This window comes from Schistocerca nitens, chromosome 4, assembly GCF_023898315.1.
Source record: "Schistocerca nitens isolate TAMUIC-IGC-003100 chromosome 4, iqSchNite1.1, whole genome shotgun sequence".
NCBI classification, from domain to species: domain Eukaryota; kingdom Metazoa; phylum Arthropoda; class Insecta; order Orthoptera; family Acrididae; genus Schistocerca; species Schistocerca nitens.
The window spans coordinates 219,047,445-219,067,443 of record NC_064617.1 but is presented as its reverse complement, the minus strand read 5'-3'; the positions used below and the strand labels follow the sequence as shown (position 1 = coordinate 219,067,443).

Here is a 19,999-nt window from a genome sequence, read left to right as displayed (position 1 = left end):
GCGTTATCATCGCACCAAATTAGACTTTTCCGAAAGCCTAAAACGATGCTCTCCATTTTTATAACCCTGAACATCTCTCTCGGTGACGCTATGTCATAAAAGCATAGAACAATAAAACATAGAAGTAGATTTTTTGTTTGGTACTGTGCAAAGAAAGCAACATTTCAATTCTGACTTTTATTAATTGCAAGTTTTATTACTCTGTTTTCCTATTGTCTATATCAATCATGTCCTATTAGTAGGAATCATTTCGCGCGCAACAGGGACATTTTGAAAAACTCAAATCAAGATGACTGATTCGGATAAACAAACCTGTATCCTCTTTATAAAAACAACTTTCTTACTGTTCTGTGGTTTACCTAATTTGTGGTTTTGATAAAGCAAGACTAAATTGCCGGCCGGAGTGGCCGTGCGGTTCTAAGCGCAACAGTCTGGAACCGAGCGACTGCTACGGTCGCAGGTTCGAATCCTGCCTCGGGCATGGATGTTTGTGATGTCCTTAGGTTAGTTAGGTTTGAGTAGTTCTACGTTCTAGAGGACTGATGACCTCAGATGTTAAGTCCCATAGTGCTCAGATCCATTTGAACTACTTGAACCAAAAAGACCACTTTCGCTAGTGTTGTTGAATGCATTATGTGTTCCCGCCTCTCGCCATATGAGGCTACGTCCAGCATCATGGAATATGATCGTTTCGATGGTCCAGGTGATATGGTGTTGAAAGGCATAATGTAGCATGTTCTGGAGAACGTTAACTACCGTCAAGTTTAGTGCCAAGAGTGAAGTATGGTGGAGTTAGTGTCACAGTTGGGGCTGTTTTTGGTAGTTAAGCTGTAATCCCCTTTTTCCGCTTAAGAAAACGCTGAATGTGGAAGGATGTGATAACATTTTACAATATTGTGTAATGCGTACAACAGAGGAACAGTTCAGAGACAATGAGTGATTGTATGAGCAGGAGACTGCATCCTGACGCGAAGGAGCATTTGTGAGGCAACGGCTTGTGGACAACAAAGTTCCTGAAATACAAAAATCCCCCTGCGGGTTAGGGGGTTAGAATAGGCCCGCGGTATTCCTGCCTGTCGTAAGAGGCGACTAAAAGGAGTCTCAAATGTTTCGGCCTTATGTGATGGTCCCCTCTCGGGTTTGACCTCCATCTTTCTAAATTATTCCGAAGAGCGAGCCAATTGGGGAAGGGCGCCTTACATGGTGCACTGTATCCGTCGTGCATTGAGACCTTTAGCCGGCTTTTTCGTCGTTGCAATGGTGTCCCGCTCGTTTTCCATCTCTTGGGTACGATTCCCACGCTGCACTCTGCAGTGTTGCTTTTAACTGCGACGACGACCTTGGACTTTATTGCACCTAAGATCCAGCACGGTAGCCAGTCCGTTGTGGTGGGGCCGCCATGTACCCTGTTGGTTGTAGCCCCCTGACAACACAGGGATCGCTCTACTGATGCCTGCGCCGTTAACTCCCCACGTATGCCAAGGAGTAGATGCCCATCTCTCTGGGGCATCAGGACTCCCGGCAATGGCCATCCTGCCAGGTGGCTATTGCTGCGGCTGGGTGGCGCCCGTGGGGAGGGCCCTTGGTCGGAGTAGGTTCAAATGGCTCTGAGAACTATGGGACTCAACATCTTAGGTCATAAGTCCCCTAGAACTTAGAACTACTTAAACCTAAGGACATCACACACACCCATGCCCGAGGCAGGATTCGAACCTGCGACCGTAGCAGTCCCGCGGTTCCGGACTGCAGCGCCAGAACCGCTAGACCACCGCGGCCGGCTCGGAGTAGGTGGCATCAGGGCGGATGACCCGCAATGAAGCGTGGTACATCATCTCTCGCTGGTGAGCCTCCACCAGCAGTCTCTAAGCGATCGAGGTCTAACCTCAACGGCAGGAAATACGAACCACGATCATTTCCCTCCCTGGCCACTCTATGGGAGGAACGTATGGCAAAAGAAGGCAGTGGAGAATATTCACACCGGTATCTTGTCTGTACCAGAGCTGACGGGGAATCGTTTGTGTCTGTGAAGCCTCAGTTCTTTGTCGAACATTTAGAGGACAAGTTCGGGGAGGTGGAGGGCTTGTCCAAGATGCGCTCTGGTTCTGTGCTCATCAAAACGGCATCCTCTGCCCAGTCCCGGATGTTGCTCAATTGTGACAAGTTGGGGGATGTTTCAGTTAGCATCACGCCGCATAAGAGTCTCAACATGGTCCAGGGTATTATATTCCACAGGGATCTTCTTCTGCAGTCCGACGATGAATTACGCGCCAACCTCGAACGACGTGGTGTTCACTTCGTCCGGCGCGTCCATCGGGGTCCGAGGGATAATCAGGTAGCCACCGGTGCCTTCATCTTGGCGTTTGAGGGTGATGCCTTACCCGAAAAGGTTAAGGTGATGGTTTACCGTTGTGATGTGAAGCCATATATCCCTCCTCCGATGCGGTGTTTTAAATGCTGGAAGTTCGGGCACATGTCATCTCGCTGTACTTCCAGCATCACGTGTCGGGATTGTGGACGTCCTTCGCATCCTGATACTCCATGTGCCCCGCCTCCTATCTGTGTTAACTGCGGAGAACACCATTCCCCCTGCTCGCCGGACTGTAGGACATTCCAGAAAGAAAGGAAGATAATGGAATATAAGACCCTGGACCGCCTGACCTACCCCGAGGCTAGACGGAAATACGAGCGGCTCCATCCTGTGGCAATGACGTCAACCTACGCCGCTGCTGCAACGACGGTTCTTCCATCATCACGACTCGGCTCTACGATCGATCAGCATCCACCAGTCCCCTTGCTTGTGGGGGGCACTTCACAACCTGTTGCTCCTGCTCCATCTACTTCAGGAGCAACACCCCCCCAACAATCAGGGACATCAGTTCCCCCTTCCCAGCCGGAGAAGCGTAAGACTTCTTTGGCTACTCTCGCAAGGAAGGGGTCCCTTGGGGACCTCCCTTCGCAAGTTCCGATCAGCGGCACAGCAGACATCCGCAAGTATCTGAAACAACCACCGGTCGCTGGTCGTAGGGCGTCACGGTCGTCTTCAGTCCCTGAGACTGACCCCGTGCGGCCCTCCCAGCTAGAACCACCTAAGGCACAGCGCGCAAAGCAGACCAAGAAAAAGGCTCCCAAGCATACTGACATTGCGGTGGCACCTGTCCCACCGCAACCTTCTCACTCTGCATCCGAAGATGAGGTGGAGATTCTGGCGTCCGCTGAGGACCTGGATCTCGCCAGTCCCTCGGACGCAATGGATGGCTGTTGTACAGGTGGTGACTCAGTAGCAGCAGGGGCCCAGGGGGCGTAATCTGCCTCCCCAGTCCCTTCACGCCTTTCCCATCCATGGACAATACCATCCTCCAGTGGAACTGCAGCGGTTTCTTCCACCATCTAGCTGAGCTCCGACAACTTTCAGCCTTCACCCTTTCTTCTGCATTGCACTTCAGGAAACTTGGTTTCCCGCAATGCGAACCCCCGCCCTCCATGGCTATCGGGGTTATTATAAGAACCGGGCAGCTTATGAAATGGTGTCTGGTGGCGTCTGCATATATGTCCTTAACTCTCTTCACAGCGAGTTTGTTCCTCTACAAACAGCTTTAGAGGCTGTCGCTGTTCGGGTGTGGACGCCATAGGCTGTTACCGTCTGCAGTCTTTACCTTCCACCGGATGGTGCCGTCGCACAGCATGTCCTGGCTGCTCTGATAGCCCAATTGCCGCCTCCTTTCTTGTTGCTGGGCGATTTCAATGCCCACAACCCTCAATGGGGTGGGACTTTCTCCGATGACTGCGGTCGTGCCGTGGAGCATTTTTTGGCTCAGCTCGACCTTAGCCTTTTGAACACCGGTGCTCCCACGCATTTCAGTGTGGCCCATGGCTCGTTTTTGGCCAACGATCTCTCTCTTTGCAGCCCCGGCCTTGTCCCATCCCTCCACTGGAGAGTGCATCCTGACCTGTGTGGTAGTGACCATTTTCCCATCTATTTGTCACTGCCCCAGTGTCATTCTTTTGGGCGCCTGCCCCGCTGGGCTCTCCACAGGGCTGACTGGCCGGCTTTTACTTTCGCTGCAACCATCGAGTCTCCCCCACAGGGTGACATTGACGAGGTGGTCCGTGTCTTAACCACCTCCATCATTTCGGCGGCCGAAGCTGCCATCCCCCGCTCTTCTGGACTCCCTCGGAGGAAGGCTGTACCCTGGTGGTCGCCGGAGATTGCTGAGGCTATTCGCGACCGTAGGCGGGCCCTCCAGCGTCATAGGCGTCACCCGTCTCTAGAGACCCTCATCGCCTTTAAGAGGCTGCATGCCTTGGCCCGTCGTCTTATTACATGGCGTAAGCAGGAGTGCTGGGAGAGGTATGTCTCATCCTTGGGCTCCCGTGTCTCCCCCTCGCTCGTGTGGTCCCGGATCCGGCGGATTTATGGATACCAGACCCCTATGGGTGTCCCTGGGATCTCCTTGGACGGCGCTGTCTGCACGGACGCTGCCGCCATTGCTGAACACTTTGCTGCGCACTTTGCTAAGAGCTCTGCGACTGCAACTTATCCCCCGCCTTTCGCTCTCTAAAGGAGCGAGCCGAGCAGACGCCGTTATCATTCCACACACGTCGTTCTGAAAAGTACAATGCTCCTTTCAGCGAGAGGGAATTCCTCGCTGCCCTCGCCGATTGCCCTGATACAGCACCAGGACCAGACTGCATCCACGCACAGATGCTGAAGCATCTCTCCAGGGACTGCCAGAGACACATCCTCACCATCTTTAACCGCATTTGGAGCGAGGGCGTGTTCCCGTCGCAATGGCGAGAGGGTCTTATTGTCCCCATCTTGAAGCCCGTTGCGGACCCACTGGCGGTGGACAGCTATCGTCCCATTACCCTCACCAACGTTTTGTGCAAATTGCTCGAACGTATGGTGGGGCGGCGTTTGTGTTGGGTCCTTGAGTCGCACGGTCTCCTCGCTCCATCCCAGGGTGGCTTCCGTCGGGGCCGGTCTGCAGCGGACAATTTAGTGCAGCTGGAATCTGCTATCCGTACGGCCTTTGCCCGATGTCAGCATCTCGTTGCTGTATTTTTTGATCTGCGGAAGGCGTATGACACCACATGGAGGCATCACATCCTTGCTACGTTGCATGAGTGGGGTCTTCGTGGTCGGCTCCCGGCTTTTCTTCAAACCTTTCTATTGCGCCGCTCTTTCCGGGTGCAAGTCGGTGCCACCTCTAGTTCCTCTTATACACAGGAAAGTGGGGTCCCGCAGGGCTCCATGTTGAGCGTCTCCTTATTTCTGGTGGCCATTAATGGTCTGGCTGCAGCCGTGGGGTCGTCGGTGTCTCCTTCTTTGTATGCCGACGACTTCTGCATCTCATTTCGCTCCACGACTACGGGATTCGCCGAACGCAGGCTGCAAGTAACCGTTCGGAAGGCAGCATCATGGGCTCTGACTCGTGGTTTTCAGTTCTCTGCAGCCAAGACTCGAGTTATGCACTTCTGCAGGTGTCGGACGGTCCACCCTCATCCTGAACTTTACCTCGACGGCCACCTGCTTGAAGTGGTGGACACATGCCACTTCTTAGGACTCGTGTTTGATGCCCGGCTCACATGGGTTCCTCATATTACTCAGCTGAAGCAAAAGTGCTGGCGGCACCTCAACGCCCTCCGCTGCCTGAGCCACACATCTTGGGGTGCGGATCGCTGCACGCTGTTGCGATTATACAGGGCCCTTGTGCAGTCCAGGCTTGATTATGGGAGCCTGGCCTATGGGTCTGCATCAGCCTTAGTGTTGAAGTTGTTAGACCCCATACACCACTGTGGGGTTCGGCTTGCAACTGGCGCTTTTCGTACGAGCCCCGTGGATAGTCTACTGGTGGAGGCTGGGGTTCCCCCGCTGCGGGTTCGCCGCCATCGACTGCTCGCCGACTATGCTGTCCACGTGCATTGCTCGCCGGGCCATCCCAATCGTCGCCTGCTTTTCCCTGCCATGGTCCTCCATCTGCCCGAACGGCGACCTAGGTCTGGGCTTTCCGTAGCTGTCCGCGTCCAGTCCCTGCTGTCGGAACTGGGGTCATTCCCTCTTCTGCCTCCCTTCCGGGTCCGTGCACCTACGCCTCCCTGGTGTTTGCCCCGGCCGTCCGTCCGTCTGGACTTGGCACAGGGACCCAAGGACTCGGTTCCGCCTGTGGCCCTCCGTCGCCGTTTTCTTGCGCTCCTCGCCTCATTTTCGGGCTGTGAGACTGTCTACACTGATGGTTCCCTGGTTGATGCACTGCCTACGCTTTTGCTCACGCTGCCCATGTTGAGTAGCGCTCCTTGCGGCTGGCTGCAGTATTTTTACTGCAGAGCTGGTGGCCATATTGCGCGCTCTTGAGCATATGCGTTTCTGCTCAGGTACGTCCATCGTCATCTGCAGTGACTCCCTGAGCAGCCTCCAGGCCATCGACCGCTGCTATACCTCTTCTCCTCTGGTGTCCTCTATTCAGGAGTCTGTTTCCGCCATTACCCGTTCTGGTCGTTTGGTGGTCTTTGTTTGGACGCCAGGTCACATTGGCATCCCGGGGAACGAACCTGTTGACAGGCTGGCCAAAGGGGCGATCGACACCCCAGCTTTGGAGATCGGCCTCACGGCCTCGCGATCAGCAGCTGGTGTTGCGCCGTAAGATGCTTGGGATGTGGACTGCTGAGTGGCGTGGCATGACATCCCCGAATAAACTGCGGGCTGTCAAGGAGACGACCGATGTGTGGCGCTCCTCCCTGTGGGCTTCTCGCAGGGACTCTGTCATCCTGTGTCGGCTCCGCATCGGCCATACCTACCTGACGCACGGCCATCTTTTGCGTCAGGAGGATCCCCCCCCCCTGTGTCGGTGTGGGTTCCGGCTGAAGGTCGCCCACATTTTGTTGGAGTGTCCCCGACTGCACACCCTCCGGCAGTCTTTTAATCTCCCGGGCACTTTGCCTTTGGTTTTATGCGACGATGCCTCCATGGATGACAACGTTTTAAATTTTATCCGTGGTAGTCCTTTTTATAGTTCCATTTAGGGAGGTCCTGCACCTTTCTCTTTCTGTGTCTCTTGTCCTCGAGTCTCTCATATTTGGTTGCTGATTTTAGTGTGTCGTAAGATGGTTGACTCTTTCCCTTTTTTTGTTCTCGTGGTCAGTCAACCAGTCTTCGGCCATCTTCTTTTCTTCTGTTTCTTTCTGTCTGGTGTTCATCTGTACTCTTCTTGTCTGTAGTGTTCGTTGCCTAATTTGTGTTCTTTCAGTGCCTGGGGGGGAGTCTCCTTCCCCTTGGGGTTTTCCCTGCTCCGCGAATTTATGTCTCGCCTGTTTTTGGAATGGGGGACTGATGACCTTAGCTGTTTAGTCCCCCTTAAACATCCCAACAACCACCACCACCACCACCAAATACAAAAATGGCTTTGAGCACTATGGGACTTGACATCTGAGGTCATCAGTCCCCTAGAACTTAGAACTACTTATACCTAACTAACCTAAGGACATCACTCACATCCATGCCCGAGGCAGGATTCGAACCTGCGACCGTAGCGGTCGCGCGGTTCCAGACTGAAGCGCCTAGAACCGCTCGGCCACTCCGGCCGGCTCCTGAAATACAGTAGTCCGCCCAGAGACGCGACTAGTCCCCAGCGGTCCGCCTTTGGGAGCAATTAGAACATCGATTTCGCTCCAGACCCCAGCATGTTGTTGACATCACTAACGTTTCGGGTTTCGGATCTTTGGGAAGAATGAGCCGCCATTCTTCGATAGGCATTCAGGCGCAGATTGAAAGTGCCCCAGCAGAGTTCAAGCCATCATAAAAGCAGAAGATGGACACGCCATCTATTAGTGTCCACTGCGAAGTGTCCAAATACTTTTGATGAAATAGTGCATATTAGTATAATCTGTATTGACTTCGATGTTAATGTGAGGTACGAAATGCACATTAAAAATAGATAAATATATTGTAATAGTAATTTCAGTGTATGTTTACAATTTGTAAAGAGGAAAAAGATTGAGACATCAACAGTGGTGAGATGTGTGTGTTGCCAAAAGCCAAATTAAAAATAAAAGTCGTTAACCATCTGTTCTTAGCATGTACAACAGTAATTGTTAGTTATAAGACAATTTATACTACATGGCAGTTCGTGACTGAATGTGTGAATGGCTTTAAATTGTTTCATGTTCCTTTGTCGCGTGACTATTCGGGAACGGCATGCGTGTAACGACTACCCGCATATTTTGTACGACAGCACAGGTTGCGGTATGCCGGCCTCCCCACGCTACTTTGCGTGGTCTGTATGAATGCTACGGTAATAATAATCGCTTCATTTGCTAAGCCGCTGTTCTCGATTACATACGACGGAGTACTACATAGCCACTAACTATGCTTTTATGTTTCTATGCCGTGACGTCCTGCTACACTGTGTATGTGTATTCGTATATTTGAATGTTTGCACTTGTGAACAACCACCTTGTTGACATCACGCAATGTTGACATTCAAAGGATATGCTCCCGCAGACTTTAGACGTGCTAGAATGTTACAACGAAAACCTACAACATTCGACATTCCTCGGAGACGAACTTCTGTCCTAAACTCCTTAGTTCACTGTCACTTTAGTGTCATACTTCCTTTTGGTTAATGTCTAAACAATTCACCAAAATTTTCACGCAAAATATGCCGTTCATTTACCTAGTAGGCCTAAATCATAACTTTCAGTGACTGACTGTGACCAAGTTTGGACAGAATCCTAACGATTAGATTTAGAAAAGTTTGTCAACTAAAGAACGGAAAGCGATAAAGATTCGCTCACACCTTTTTTACCATGTGTTCTATGTTACATTTTGCGCTATAGAGACCCTGATTTGGCAATTTTGTGAGCATGCTTTCACACATGGCATATCTCCTCATTGTTAGGAGTAATGATCAGCCCTATTGTACAAGTTCCGTGCGAGATGGATTAATGATTTTGACAATGGCATCGTTGTTGGCAGAAAAGGTGTTCAAATTTTACTCCTGATACAAGTTTTCCGTTTTTTTTATGATGGATATCGGGAGGTACCTTTCTAAAGGACAAAACGAGAATTCTCTTATTCTTGTCGAGTCTGAGTCCGTTTAATAACGTCGTCCTCGATGAGACATCTATATTACTAATCGACTAACCCGGGATATAGTCCCAGCTGCAGGTTGCCTATTCAACGGCTGCCAGCGACAAAAAAATTTGCTTTTTAATATTTCATACAGTTATTGATGGAATTATAATGCTGCCATAATGTGTTCATTAAAAGCTGTAATATTATATTAAACGTTTAAAACAATAAGTCAAGTATTACTGTTAGAAACTGTGTATATGTGTTGAAGCATTGTAACAACGCCCAAATTATCCAGACTATATTCATCCAGTATTTGAGACTGAGAGCATTTAGCGACAGCGTACTTGTTATCCCCTTTATTCCGATGTCCCGCGCTCTTTGGTTTCTTTATCATTGGCATCAGTCCTTCCGCTTTTTCATCCCTGTCCCGTCTGGGAACGTTTCATGTGTCCACAAACGGTCACAGAATGTGTATCGGCTAACGGCGTCGGAAAAGGAAAGATCTATCAGTCACATGAAAGAGGATTACGTTTGGCCTTGAAATTTTTGGAAATTTGTGGTAAGGACTATGGGACCAATCTGCTGAGGTCATCGGTCCCTAGGCTCGGACACTACTTAAACTAACTTACGCTATGGACAACACACACACACACACACACACACACACGCACACGCCCAAGGGAGGACTCGAACCTCCGACGGGGGGAGACGTGCGAACCGTGACAAGGCGCCTTAGGCCGCACGGCTACCCCGCGCGGCGTTAGGCCTTGACTATTAGGACAAAGGCGAAATTAAAAGAGAAACACTATCTTTTTTCCATGTGATGACTATCATTATGGGCTTTTACATTCTTTGTAAAGCATCAGAAAACTCCTTCGCATTGCTTCCAATATTCTGAAACCGGTTTGCTCTTATTGGTCTTATTCTTTCCTGTTACTATCGTTTGCATTATACCAAGGTACGTGTTTCGTAGAACTCATGGAGAGCTGGTGAGAACTGCCGTTTCGCAAAATTGCGTTTATCCTTCAGAAAAAAATATTTGTAGATAGTTCGTGTCTTGTGTTGTCACACACAGTTCGTCTGAATCTTGTCGTTGAATGGCGTAAGAAAACAAAAAAAAATGGTTCAAATCGCTCTGAGCACTATGGGACTTAACTTCTGAGGTCATCAGTCCCCTAGAACTTAGAACTACTTAAACCTAACTAACCATCACACACATCCATGCCCGAGGCAGGATTCGAACCTGCGACCGTAGCGGTCGCGCGGTTCCAGACTGTAGCGCCTAGAACCGCTCGGCCGGCAGGCGTAAGAAAACACCTTAGATGATGATCACGTAGTGCTCTGATTCTGTAACGCTCTTGATGCCAGTCTTACGTCACCCGATGCAGGCAACTAATGGCAGCGCCGAGGCTGTGTTCGGCTTGCTCTTTATGTGCTCTTTTTATCAGCAGGGTCGCGCAGTGCTGCGCAGCTCAGTCAGCATTCTCGTACAAAACTGTCCGCATCAGTGTACCAGCCAACTGACCAGTTCATCAGGACGTAACCCCCTAATCAACATATTGCTTATTTCATTTGCACCAGTCGCGTGTACCCTAGTTTTAACCATTATAAAGAATAAAACATGATAATCTTCTTTGAAAGGAATGTGCATATGACATATTTTCGATCATACACACCTGATAAAAAAAGCGAAGGACCCAGAAGCAGAGGAGGATGCGAAGTGAACTCCACAGGTTGAGCGTACGCTGTTATTTAAATGATTACAAAATCGAGTGAAATTCGCGAAGAACTCGGCAGTATGAGCTTCTAATCATTATGACATTGCACCTTCTCTGGCATGGATTAACTGATTCGGTGGGAAAGGTCTCATGAAGCCGTTGTATCCTCTTCTGAGGCGCCGGCCTTCAGCTGTTGTGGATGATCCTTAATATCCAGGATTCTGGCACTGGGACGGAGTTGACTGAGCTGATCCCACACCTGTTCTATGGGGCACAGATATGAGGAACTTGCTGTATCTCACATAACGGAGACAGGTCATAGAGATACGTACCGTGTTTGCATGAGCATTGGCACCACGATACTGTCACGTGAGAGGTAACACATTAGGACACAGGATGTTCGTGACGTACGGTAGTGGCGGTGGAGTTCCCTCAGTCACTGTTAACCAGCGAGTAAAGTTATACCCAGTAGCCCCCACACACCATGACTCCGGGAGTGACACGACTGTGCCTCTCCAAAATATTGGAAGAATGAGACTTTTTCCCAAGTCGCAGGATGCTCATTCGGGATAGTGCTGAACCGCGATTCATCGCTGAACACAATGCGACGCCTGTCATCAACAGTCCATGTTTCCCAGTAACACTACCAGCTCTCCGTGTTGCGATTAGTGGCTGGTTAAGCGTGGGACGGTAGTTCCCTAGTGTGGCTGCTTCTGGTCTCCGACCAATGGTGTGGGACGACACAGAATGTTGGAGGGAGGCCATTCCTTGTTCTCGGATGGTAAGTGCAGATGTGAAGGGGTTACGATGTGCTTGGTGCACGTCCTCCCTCGTGGTGGTCAGATTTGGTCGACCGGGACCTTGACGACGAGAATTTCTCCCCTCACGTTCCCATGAGTCCAACATCGGGCCACTGTCACAGCCGAATGCGCCACAAATATGGACAGTGTACGATTAGACCAGCAGGCCCAACTCTGTCGGGGCCGACACGACGCTGTCTCACTCAAGTGTGCGGCATTTCCGTGTCCCTCACAGTGAACACTCAACATCAGGCCTGGAACAACACTGAACACCAACAACAGTAGTGCCATTCTATTTGTCACAGAGATTTGCAACTCTAATCGTTTACATATCCACCAATCACGTATACGTGTGCGAAGTTACGGTGACATCCTACCTTGACTTCTGCGCAATGTGTGTTTTGCGACAGGTCCGTGATAAACAGACTGAAGAAATGTGAATAAAACCGTAAAAACTTGTATCTTTCAATACGTGCAGCAAGCCGAGTATCGCGAATGGTCACTGTCAGAAATTCTTGAAGAAAATTCTTAAGCAACAAACTTATGGTGTTTTGACGTTCTTTTGTTCGTTTTCAAGTGCCAGCAAGGTATTTGGGCATGTCGTCGCTACAGGACGTTCACAACTGCCAGAGCGGCTTGCACAGTAATGTAAATTTAGCGAACATCGTTGAGAGGCTAGCGATGGAAGGAAAACAGACTCAGGAGGGCCACCTGTCATTGGCGAGAGAATGGTGATAGTAGAGGAATGAGTGTATCATGAACTGCCACGCAGGTGCAGAAATCGTGTGCTAAACAAGTCGACGACTTCGGAATGAACGCTTGATTCAGTAATCCCGTTAGCTTACACATGGGTAGTTCGAGTTATTTCCGTCATTGGTAGATGACATGTGGTAAGAAAGCCTGATGGTGGTCATTTCCGTATCATCAGATTGCATTGAAATAAAAACGCTCTTCATAGTGTCGCCGGTTGTGAGCACGATGTATCGGATGACATTGTCTGTCACATGGATATGCTAAGCTCAAATCTTCTTTAGTACTGTTAGAAACGAATGGTTTATTTGCTGCAAGTGCATCGTGATTTCGTTCGTCACTTCTTTTATCCTCATCTGCATGCATACTCTGCAAGCCACTGTATGGTGCATGACGAAGTGTACCACTAACAGTCATTTCCTTTCCTGTTGCTCGTAAATGGAGCTGGGGAAAAACTACTGTCTGTATGTCTCCGTACGGGCCCTATTTTCTCTTTGTCTTCGTGGTCCTTATGCGGCAGGTGAATCGTTCCGCCGCCAGCTACAAATGACGGTTCTCTAGGTTTTCTCAGTAGTGTCTTCCTACACAGATTCCCGCTTGCATCCTCGAAGCATGTTCGTAATACACGCGTATTGATCGAACCTATCGGTAACAAATCTAGCAGCACGCCTCTGAATTGCTTCAATGTCTTTCTTTAATCCGACCTGGTGAGGATTCCAAACATTCGAACAGTACTCGAGACTAGTTCGCACTAATATTCTATACGCAGTATCGTTTATAGATGAGCTACACTTTCCTAAAATCTTCCCCATTATCCGAAGTCTACCATACGCGCTCCCTACTACCATCCTTACGCGCTCTTTCCATTTTGTGTCGCTTCGCTATGTTGCACCTAGAAATTTAATCGACGTGGCTGTGTCAAGCAGTACCCCACTAATATTGGAATTCGATTATTCAGTTGCATTAAATTGCAATTGTCTACATTTAGAACAAGCTGCTATTCATCTCACCAAATAGAAATTATGACGAAGTAATCCTGTATGTTTCTACAGTCGCTCAACTACGTATTGTCTCGTATGCTGCAGCGACGTCAGCCAACAGTTACAGGTTGCTGCTCATCCTGTCATTCAGATCTTTTACGTATATAGAGAACAAGAACCGTCCTGTGATAGAGAACAAGAACCGTCCTGTGACACTAACCTGGGACACTATTGGCACTCGGCGTCGAAGACAACTTAGTGAGGTCTATTACTTGAAACCTTCGAGCCACTCACATATCTGGGAACCTACTTACTCCGTATGCTTTAATGACCAGAGTCCCACAACAAGACACAACGGTAGTCAAGGAACGGTGGGCGACAGCTGGAGCCAGACTGTTGTGGGCGGAAAAAAACTAGTAATGGTTTAATTCTTGATCGTGACTGAAGTTGATATACACGGAAATACATCGTTTCCATGTTAAAGGCCATTTTATTCGCCCGACCCCCACATAAGGAACCTTTAGTGGACGAAATGTTGTTGTGATACTGCATGGTACGAATAAAATGGCTTCTGTCGTGGAACTCATATGGGTATATATCCAACAGACATTACATGTCCTTATTATTGCAAGCATCTTTTACCGAATTGTATTCTCATTTATTTAAAATACCAGAGTAGGTCACATCAGATACTGAAGACTCCCCAAGTGCGTCCAGTAATGCGTCACTAACTCAAGGTATTTTCCCAGACAGGTTAAAATATGCCATTGTCAGGCCACTCTACAATAAGGGGGACACCACAGGCGTCAATAATTATCGGTCAGTATCCTTGCTTACAGCATTTTCAAAAATCTTCGAGGAAGTAATATACTCAAGAGTGGTTAGCAATCTCAACAGTAATGAGATACTTAGTAAATCACAGTTCTGTTTTGGTTCAAATTCAAATGGCTCTGAGCGCTATGGGACGTAACATCTGAGGTCATCAGTCCCCTAGAACTTAGAACTACGTAAACCGAACTAACCTAAGGACATCACACACATCCATGCCCGAGGCAGGATTAGAACCTGCGACCGTAGCGTTCGTGCGGTTCCAGACTGAAGCGCCTAGAACCGCTCGGTCACAACGGCTGGCAGTTCGGATTTCAAAAATGCTGTTCCACTGAGTCAGCAATATACAATTTCACTGTCCACATAATAGTTTTTAAATAGTAAAATGTCACCAACAGGAATTTTCTGTGACTTGTCTAAAGCATTTGATTGTGTGAACCATGACATTATGTTACAGGAATTACAGTCCTATTGTATAAATGGAATAGCATATGAGTGGTTTGAGTCGTACCTACAGAACAGGAATCAAAGAGTTTCCTTATATGGGTCAAGTGATTTAAATAAATTTGCAACTTCATCTAACTGAGGTGAAATTACATTAGGTGTTCCACAGGGTTCAATCATGGTTCCCCTTGTGTTCTTGACATATGTGAACTACCTCCCTTCCTATCTTAAACAGGAAGCTGAACTGACACTGTTTGCTGATGATACAAGCATCATTATTAATCCAGTAAAAGAAATTTCAATTGAAAATGATACAAATAAGATATTTGAAAAAGTCAATAATTGGTTTTCTGCAAACGGGATTGCTCTAAACTTGGAAAAAACACAATACATCCAATTTTCTGCTGCAAAAAGTACAGTTCCTTCAATAAATATAACACATCGACAGAAGTCAGTAGACAGGGTAGAGCATACTAATTTTTTGGGTGTACACATAGATGAGAATCTTAATTGGAAAATTCATATTTTGGATCTTCTAAAGCGACTAGGTTCAGCAACTTTTGCAATCAGAATAATTGCCAATTTTGAGGATATAGAAATTAGTAAGCTAACATACTTTGCATACTTTTACTCTCTGATGTCATGTGGAATAATATTTTGGGGGTAACTCAACATTTAGACAAAAAGTATTCATAGCTCAAAGGAAAGTGATTAGAATAATGTATGGGGTTTGTAGTCGCACATCTTGTAGGCATCTTTTTAAAGGATTGGGATTTCTTACAACAGCCTCACAGTATATTTACTCAATAATGAAATTTGTTCTCAATAACGTGGACCAGTTTAAAAACAACAGTGACATTCGTGGTTATAATACCAGAAAAAAGAAAGACTTATACTATCCTTTACTCAACCTATCTTTGGCACAGAAAGGTGTAAAATATGCTGCTATAAAAATTTTCGACAAATTACCAGATGAAATAAAATGTCTGACAGACAGCATTAATACCTTCAAAAATAAATTGAAAACATATCTCTTTGACAACTCCTTCTATACCATAGATGAATTCTTGAATAGGAATAAATAAATCTATAAATATAGTATATGCATTTTGTGCCATTTAAGGGAATGGGGTAAATAATAGAAATATTAATCTTTAACTCTGTATTGTAATATACATATATATTAAAAAATCTTGTTTCATATGTGCATTTCTTGTGCACGTGACACGTTCCACATCATAACGGCTACCGTACCATGCGATTAATCAATGAAACACGCAACTAACTAACTAACTAAAAGACATAGATCCGAGAATGAACAGCACTGAAAGGAAGAAGATTACTCGCTATTCGCAACATAGCCTGGAAATCTGCTACGAGAGACGGTCAAGGCAGTCGGCACAGTGCAGTTTCATCCTCGTTACGCAATGTTTACTTGCGTGACTGGAGATAATGTTAGGCCGTGGCGCCAATCTCGGACAGATAATGCAAGATGCTGCTCTTAATAAAAAGATAGTTACAGGGTTAGGAGTCCCTATAAGGTAGGCATTACAGCGGACATCGAACAAACTCAAAGGCGCGCTGCTAAGTCGTAACAGAGAGAGGAGAGCTCGATATAGCACATAAGAAATGGTGTCAAGCATACTCGGGGAACTAAAATGGTAATCCATGAAAGAAAGACGACACTGTCCGCGTGGATCCATATTAGATAAATCCGAGGAGGAGTGTGCTGCAATTGTGCTGGCTCCGTCAAACGTTACTTAGGGACGGTAAGAATATGAGAGAGAGTGCATGTAGATATCAGCTTTCCGTCTCACCATACGCGAATTCAGTAGGGTACAAAATTATTAATAGTGTACGTCATTCCTTCCACAGTCCATTGGCTTCCTGAACTTATAAATTAGATGTTTAAAGCTATGTAACGTTTTTCACATGTTTTGCACAAATGTTGTTATCGGAGACTATCAGTTACTCTCTTTTTGCTATGGACATTACCTTTATCTGTCCACATTTGAAGAGAGCTACCATCCTGCACACTTTGAGGAAATACTGCCGAAGTCTATATGCATTTCTTTGCAATGATTACGTGCTTGTTGTTAAATATTAAATGTGCCTTCTCGCATGGAGCACCCTGCGTAAAGCAGAAGTGATGTGAGCAGTTCATCATCGCAACTGTTATACACCGGTCACGAGCTCTTTGTGCATTTATTTATTCGTGTCAAAAGCGTTGCATAAAAAATTGACAAAAGAGAAAAGCAGACTAAATATATAAAATTAGCACATACGCTTGAAATTACCCTCAACTGGCAGATCTTTCTACTACAGAAGCGTTGCTATGTGCGATAGAAAAAGCGCAAGATCTTTCTCGCAACCAAAATTGTCGATAGTGAACATAAACATTGGAGGCGTATCAGCCAGCAAAGCTCTTTGTTTGGCGTGGTTCGTTAGTGTTATACTTGGACTCCAAGCTGACGCTCGGGAGTTTGCAGCAAAAAATAAAAATTTCTGACACTTTTACAAAACAAGTCCTACAGTATTCTTCACCATTTCCTGCACAAAATGATATGCAACTCATCTTTGTGTGACGTTTAGAAGTATTTTATTTTTATTGCAATAGGTCTCTATTTCTGAAACTACAGAATCTCGGACGTGCGTCTCTTTATATGCGATTCTAAGGCCTTTAAATGTGTAGCTGCTTAAAATCCATAGGAAAATGTGGAGATGAAGAAACTGGAATGTGATGGACCTGTACAAAAGAGAATGGGCACATGTCTCAGAAAATTAAAAATAAAACTCATCACACAACAACGTTGTCAGACAGCAAGCCACTGAGGAGTCGACCGACTGATACAACAATAGTTCAGCTCTAGCAGTAATATGACATGGCTATCAGGAATAACGGAAATGATTTAGAATGCGTGAAGAAAGCAGTCTTGGCCTCATACTTCTACAAACTCTCAGCTGACAGAAAACCGCTACATTCCCTTTGCGCACCTGGACCTGAATGATGGTTTAAATTCCAGAAGGCTGAAGTTCAAATGGCTCTAAGCACTATGGGACTTAACTTCTAAGATCATCAGTCCCCTAGAATTTAGAACTACTTAAACCTAACTAACCTAAGGACATCACACACATCCATGCCCGAGGCAGGATTCGAACCTGCGACCGTAGCGGTCGCGCGGTTCCAGACTGAAGCGCCTAGAACCGCTCGGCCACTCCGGCCGGCAGGCTGAAGTTTGAGGTGTGTGTTGTGGACTCAAGACCTCTGTTTCTAAAGTTGTTATGGACGCCATCAAGCGAATTTATAGGAACCTAACTGACCCAGACTTCCTTTGAAAGTGTCTTTCAATAATATTCTCTTGTCACGAGTTCCAGTTTCAAAATGCTGTATAAAGAGAAATACTGCTCAGAATGATGTCAAATTTGAACAGCATATTATGACGCAGGGAGACACGCCATGGAAAAAATATTGAAAATTTTTACCAATAGATGGGCTGTGAGCGTCTTAATGTAAATGGGGTCGGCTACAAATGACTGATGAATGGCAATACGATGGCTGTGGCATATCAGACTTTCCGTGCTGTTCAATGTGCATGTGTGCACAAATTCGTAAATCAGTAGTTGAGACATTGCCCATCCACCACGGCAAGGTCGTCCCACATCGGATGGGAACAATCGGTTGTCAATCGTCCTGGGGCCAAAACCCGCATCAAAAGCAAAATGTCAACGATTTTTAATTACCCTGGGGCCAAAAGCCGCATAAAAATCAAAATGACGTTGGTTTCTTATTGTTGTGAGACTGGCGCACAGCATGTTCCATATGCTGTCCAGCGTTTCCTGTCACAAGTTGAAATCGAGAAAGAGCATGCGTCTCGGGGGTCAGGTTCCTGGACCACTGAACTCAACATCTTTAAGATAACCCCACAACCAGTAGTAGTCACACGGTTTGAAATCAGATGATGTGGACGGCCGAGCTGTAAGGAAATGATAGGCGATAATTCTAGCATTCCCGAAGGGCTCCTGCAGCAGCCACTTTAGTGGTTATGCAGTGTGCAGAGGAGTGCCATCTAGCATAAAAATGATCCTAAACACACATCCACGCTGTTGAAGGTTTGGAATGACGGTGCGCAAAAGACTCTCATAGCGATTACCAGTGACGGTACAGGTAACAGGATCCGCGGGACTCGCCTTTTACGATAAACAATACCGTCAACCCGTACCACACACTGTGACCTTTGCAGAATGAAATGGTACTGGTTTATATGCGTCCGGATTTTCCGTTGCCCATATTCTGCAATTCTGCATATTGACATGTCCTTCGAGATGGGCTTCGTCTGTTCAGGGAATGTTCGATGGCCAGTCCTTGTCCACTTGCGAAGAGGCACTTCCAGAACGGACCTTTGTCTTTGTGGCAGGTCAGCAGGAAGCAACTATTGAACACGGGTGATTTTGACATGAAGGTTTTCTATGTAAGACCCAGGAGAAGGCCACTAAGCGTGGCCGAAAAGTTGTTTTTCCAGTACAGTTTTTTTATGTTACTAATCTATGTCAACTGACTCTGGCCGCGGAAGCCTATGCAGTTATATGGGTGATTTTGTATACATAACAAAGCAGGATAGCACCGCGCTCGCAGCCATGTTCAACGTTCTGGCAATTCCCCATGCACTGTACGGTTGCACACCACCGCTCGACCCCTCCTAGAATGCTGTGGACACATCTTCGACAGACGTCTGATCAACTGCTTTCCTCCCTCTGCCATATTGCACTTCAAAAGAAACTGTCTTTTAGAATTTTGGTCTCCAGTTCGTTAACAGACATCAGACCATATATCCTTAAGTGCCCACGGCTTCTGCGGGACTACTGTGATTCTTCGTGGAGAGTCATGTTGGGCGTCTCGGACGCAAGCTGAGGAACAACCGTGTACCGTTGGTGTGCATATTCTGAAGCTTGCAGCACCATCTATTGGTAAAATCCTCGATAAATTTGTTTTTATTCCGTAACGTTTCCCCTATGCCAATAATGTTGTTGTTGTGGTCTTCAGTCGTGAGACTGGTTTGATGCAGCTCTCCATGCTACTCTATCCTGTGCAAGCTTCTTCATCTCCCAGTACGTACTTCAGCCTACATCCTTCTGAATCTGCTTAGTGTATTCATCTCTTGGTCTCCCTCTACGATTTTTACCCTCCACGCTGCCCTCCAGTACTAAATTGGAGACCCCTTGATGCCTCAAAACATGTCCTACCAACCGTTCCCTTCTTCTAGTCAAGTTGTGCCACAAACTTCTCTTCTCCCCAATCCTATTCAGTACCTCCTCATTAGTTATGTGATCTACCCATCTAATCTTCAGCATTCTTCTGTAGCACCACATTTCGAAAGCTTCTATTCTCTTCTTGTCCAAACTATTTATCGC

General features: G+C 47.0%; 1 protein-coding gene across 3 annotated transcripts in view; it reads left to right on the top strand.

Moving 5' to 3' along the window:
- LOC126253457 (6-phosphofructo-2-kinase/fructose-2,6-bisphosphatase 2) overlaps positions 1 to 19,999 on the top strand; it is a 370,956-nt gene that overhangs the window by 152,832 nt on the left and 198,125 nt on the right. The gene's annotated exons all lie outside the window — the stretch shown is intronic.